Consider the following 5,829-nt stretch of genomic DNA (forward strand, 5'->3'; position numbering starts at 1 on the left):
AGGAGTTGAAAAGTTTTATGGAGCACATGAATAATTTACAGAGGGAGTAGTTTACATCAGCCTCCGATAGGCAAGCAAGCACGTTAGTTATAGTAGTAGTGGAGATGATTGACCGTTAATTCCGTGCGTGTGTACGGACGTGCAAACGGAAGCAACGTATGATGATGTCCCGACACACGGCGTCAGCGAAACCACTGCATCTTCAGATCGCTTGTGAGGTAACTGGCAACGTTAGTCAAGCCAAATCTTTGAGAAATGGCTACCTTTAGCTTAGCATTTGAGATGGGGAAATCAACAGTTTAATAATTTGATGATAATAATGGAAGCAAGGGCGCGTAGGTGTCACTGTCAGCGGTGTGGGAACTCTTGTGGCTTGTGGGTGTCTCTCGCTTTTGGAAAGGAAGCGTTTTTGGCCGGCTACTATAATAAGCTGCTTAGGTGCTTTGTTATGCTAGCTAGCTTTGCATCGTCGTAAATTACTACGTCGTCTCGTGGCGAAGGTAAGATGGCGACGCACCCACCCACCATTCCAAGAGGTTTTCTCTGACAGGACCAGTTCGCGCGTACTACGTCCGTTTCTATTATTAATTTCCAACCATAACGGGGAATCTGACAACACAGAGAGTACTGTGTATATCTTTGGAAAGAGCGGAAAATTTCAAAGTAGTAGTAGTACCTTGGAAACTGAAGACGCTGTTCACTTTTCTTATCGTCTAGCTAGGGTCTTCAAGACGTACGCTTGAGCAGAAATTGTTGAAAAACTCAAATACTATTTCTTTGACGGTGTTGAAAAGCTCAACTCTACATTGCGATTGCTATGCACTTGATTAACTCCTGTGACACGACCCCTTCACTTTCCTTGGAGTACTAGCTAGCTATAGCTCCGTAGGATGAAACCAGGATTTGAGTTGACCAACTAGTCGCGCGTTTTTCCTGACTGCACACATGCCGTTTGTCAAAGGGCAGTCGCTGCGGAGGGCCAGACGAAAAGCTAGCGCAGAACCTTCTTCGCGTCTATCGATCGGCATGCGTGTTGTCCGAGACAACGGTATTGGAGTAGCGAGCAGTAAAACGGAGATGGATTACGCACGTTTGTATTGGAGATTCTTCCTCGAGCTTTGCAGCAGGCAAGGTGCATTCCGATTTTTGGACACTTGCTGCATCCCTTTTCTTGCTGCATTAGCTTAACCGTTCGCTTCTTTCCATTGCTTCAACGCTTGTTTCAAGCAATAGTCAAGAGTTATTAAAGTAGTTTGTCCTATTCAAAGCTATAATCAGTGACTAATATGCACACAACAATAAAGACTGTTGTTGTTTCTAGTGAGAAATCGAGTACTGTTTTTACACAGCTATAGCGTCTGAGAATTTTACAGAAAAGCAAGGTTCAAAGCCCACGGAGCGGTAGGTCGACATTCCTTCTTCTTTCCAAGCTTCTGGTGGTATCTATACCTTTCGAGACCAAGCCCTGCTACAATTTATTGCTGGAAGAGACTGCTAGATTTCTTTTTCATAGTTCGCTTCAGGGTTGTAGATAATGCTCTATTAAAGAGGGCCAGCGTACGTGCTTGAAAGCGTTAGTCAACTAGCTACTTGTCCTTGCTTTTCTCTAGTGTGCCCCTTCATTCAATCTCTAACTCAATGTCTACCCACGTACCTTTCCTTTCTGAATCAGGAATAGCCGACTCAGGGTAAATGCTTTTCCCAGCTCAAAGGCGATGACTAGTAGATCCGGGGGTACCTAGAAAGCGAACAAATGTTCCCATGGTCATGATTGTTGACTAAACAGCCCTTTCTTCGATTCCCCATGCCGACTTTGAACGAACTCATGCTTGAATGAGAACAAGCAATTTGTGACTTTGGTCCATAAATTATAAGATCATGAACAACCGATTATGCAACATCTCTCTTAGCTTATAGAAAGAGCGGAAATACTACAACCGATATTGCGACATCTAATCCAAACAGCGTATCAGCGACAACCCTATTCTTTCTTTCCTTCCTTGCTTATTTATTCTATTATTCAGCTTGCTGTTGCAAATAAGTGAAGTAGTTTGAAGTTCTCTCATATGCATTTGCATTTCATTTAGTGTTGAATATCCAAGAAAAATGAAGGCTGGCAATGCGCCCTCCCTTCTGCTACCAATCAAAGCGTGGAACTAAATCTCCTATTTTTCCAAGTGAAAGCCGGGCTGACGAATAACCAACCCGCAATGAATAAGGAAGGTATAGTAATGCTATGAATAACCCAGTATCGAATACTGGTAATAATATAAGCAGAAGAGCGTTCTCCCGTGCTTCCAGACATGCTGAGCTCTACCAATTTTTGTACATTCAAAAAGGGGAATTGATTCCTTCTCTAGATAGGGCGGGAAAACTAGACTATATAAGAGTTGATACATAAACGCACATATAGTAAGTATTTTGATCTTCTTGCGAGACTGTTCTTTTCGCTGGAGAAAGAGAACACTTCTTTTCACAGGATTTCTATAAGAATCAATAGGGGCTGCGTATTGGTTACCAGCTATCGGAACACAGTATACGCCTTTGTCTCGCTTTCCTTCGTGGCAACCTCTCTACATCTGCGGGCCGGTAGGCCAGCCAACTAACTCTTCAAATGAAGAACTGATTACTCCACATCTATGGACCTATCATTCCCCGCCCTTGCCCATTATTTCTTTTTGTATCACGCTAGGACTTTGCCTCTTTTTTTGAGGAAAAATATGGAAGTAGAATCTCCTCTCTTTTAGAGGCGTCTTCCAAATCCAATTTAGGATCGAGGTCTTTCATAGAGCCGCTGCTCTTTCCATTAAATTCTAGGATCTCTTCGATCCTATGCGCAAAAGCAAGGTGTGAGCCCGCGACCCATCGATCGCTCTCAGAGTCAATCGGCCCAAACCGGGTTATGAGCTCAACGAAAAAAAAGTATTTTTAGAAATTGCCTGCAAAACCGCCTTGCGAGCGTTAGCTTCAGCGTCAGCGCCATCTCCCGATGGATATTTTTTGCGCATCTCCAATAGCGCCTTGGCCCTATTTTCTTCTTCGTCTATTGGGGAAGAAGAAGAGGTGGAGTAGCAGGCAGATCTCATCCCTCCTGCGGACTTCCCCGTACTCAAAGTGACTCTGAGAGATTGCGCTTCTCTACTAATCGCATTCTGTTCAAGAATCACTGTTTTCATGATCGAATGACGAAATAGATATACGAACTGTATAGGATCATTCGCTGGGATGGGATAAGTGATTCTTTTATAGGATTCCCATGGGATCATAGAATCAACTAAGGATGGAATAGGGTCTTTGTGATCGATCAGCTTCGAGTATGACCGAAGACTTTCTATCTGCATTAAGAATAACCACACAATCAGGTTGTTGGTTCAACCCAAAATTGATCTTCTTCTTTCTTGAACGGATTTTTTTTATTTGCAAAAGAATTGGTCAAAAACGCCCCGATCTTCCATTGAGAATCATCGAAACAATGAGAATTCACATTTCTTAAATAGCTCGCCATTTCTTCCGTTATCTCATAAATAAATAAATGATTGGTCTTTAAAAAGAAGGAACGGCCTTTTTGACCACTGGGAGATCCTATAAAATGAAGAGCGTTTCGTAAGCAAATCAGTGTCTTGTCTGAATCGAGAATAACAATTCCATTTCTTGAACCACGGATATAGACTTTGAAATGGTGATCAGCTACCCGACGGCCGAGATGTGCATTCGTACAAAGTAATTTAGTACAGACTATCGAAAGCATTGTCATTTTGCGATTTGAGTTCCGGAGATACATGTGGTAAGTTATGGGTAATGCGGGGGAACTTTAAGACGAGATAGAATACCTAATATGGGAGTGGTTTAAGTGAGAGAATAGCTCCCTTACCAAACCGGGGTGCCCGGGGCACCTCGTCTTGTCATTTTGTTGCTCATTCCCCTTAGGCCAAAGTGTTTGGCCTTTACTTCGGAGCGCCCGCTCACGCTTCCCTGACCTATCGCGTGGTAAAGAGAAGAGAGTACGAAAGAATTGTAAACAGAGCAGACCGCAGAAAGATTCTAAATATGACAAGTCCCCCATGGATTCGATAATAAGGAAATGAAGAACGGGAACGAAACGAAATAAAGCATTTCTAGCGGATGAGCTTCTCTCCATTTTGTCTGGTAATAGAATAGGGCAGCTTGCTTTGACCAACACTCCACTTTTTGCTCTGTCCATGGAGCGTATGAATTTCCTTAAATGTAGATAGAACAAAAAAGGGAATAAAGGGATAGGAATAGGAATTATAGTACCATTGGAAGAAGAGGCACCAGTGGGAACATCTCCAATGACGAACCATTTCAATAGTACGGGTGCTGCCGTGCCACGGGGCACGACCATGGAAGTAATGAAAAAGAAGAAGTTCTGTAGTTGGACCATCTGCTCTATCCGTTCGATTTGAGCTTCTCCAGAGAAGATGAGATGCTAAAAATGAAAGTGTTCGCAACGCATACCGAAAAAGAGTACCTATGTTGCCGACCATTAATGACTAGTTCGAAGACTAGGAGCAGGGGCACGTGCCAAGAAAGATTTGTTACTTTCCCTATGGTTTTCGAACGTTTTCAATAAAACCTTCTCGTAGAAGTATTTTCACAAAGTTTTCGGTAATATTAGTAGATGCTATTCGAACCCTTCCTTTTATTAAGATTCTAATTCTAATTCTTATTATTATCTAATTATTCTTTTTTTTCATGTATATGCGTCAGACACAATCTACTAATTGATCTATATTCTGATACCCTACTATATCATAGTCTCTACTACTAGTATTTTTAATACCTCAGGAGCTCATGAGACTCTTTTAGTGAAATTCATAAGTCTCAATTCCCGAGCGATCGCACCAAAAACTCGAGTTCCTTTTGGATTTCCTTCTTGATCAATGACAACCGTCATCATATCGTATTATCATACCGTTGTCACATTTGAGTTCTTTACATGTACGTACAATTACAGCTCGTCTTTCTTCTGTCCGATCTTTCTAGAGGCATTTTGGGCACTGCTTCTTTGATTACAGCAACAATAACGTCACCAATATGAGCATATCAGTGATTACCAGCTCCTAAGATTCGAATACATATCAATTCGATAGCCCCACTCCGTTGTTATCCGCTACATTCAAAAGGGTCTGAGTGAGATGGATCTTGGAAGTCTGGTTTTTGATTGGATAGTGATCTCGGGCACGAGTGGTTGATCTTCGCGGGCCGTGAATGGCCATGGAAAGGAGTATTGATGTCAATATGTTCGATGGAGAAGATTGGACGATGAAAGACGGATCCTTTGTGGTTTGAATAATAGGCTTTGGTCTCGATATTGGGCTTTCTCATATTCAATCAGAAGAGTTTAGGTAAGACTTTCAAAGAAACTCTCGACGGGAGAATCGAGTCTATTCAGGAAGAATTGCTGCAATTCTTCAATCCTAACGAAGTAATTACGGAGGAATCCAATGAACAACAACGATTACTTAGGATCAGCTTGCGAATTTGCAGCACCGTAGTAGAATCATTACCAACGTCACGTTGTGCGCCTAAGTGCGAAAAGACAGTGCAATCTTTGTTATGCCGAAACCTAAATGTAAAGTCAGCAACACTTCTAAATGCCACTTCTTCCCGCCGCATCCGTCTTCAGGACGATATAGTCACAGGTTTTCACTTTTCAGTGAGTGAAAGATTTGTATCCGGGTCTACGTTCAAAGCTTCTACCATAGACCTAATTCGAGAAGGCTTGATAGTCCTAAGAAAGGTGAGGGTGGGGGGTTCTATTTAGGAAGAATAAGAAGAATCTCATTCATGTGTTCATGCTAACAGAAG

General features: G+C 42.3%; 1 pseudogene; it reads right to left on the bottom strand.

Annotated features, from left to right (window-relative positions):
- Window positions 1-2,659: 2,659 nt before the first annotated feature.
- On the bottom strand, window positions 2,660-3,873 carry LOC120965925 (small ribosomal subunit protein uS2m-like; annotated as a pseudogene).
- Between the last annotated feature and the right edge of the window lie 1,956 nt (window positions 3,874-5,829).

The sequence above is a fragment of the Aegilops tauschii genome, chromosome 6 (genome assembly GCF_002575655.3).
Source record: "Aegilops tauschii subsp. strangulata cultivar AL8/78 chromosome 6, Aet v6.0, whole genome shotgun sequence".
Classification (NCBI taxonomy): domain Eukaryota; kingdom Viridiplantae; phylum Streptophyta; class Magnoliopsida; order Poales; family Poaceae; genus Aegilops; species Aegilops tauschii.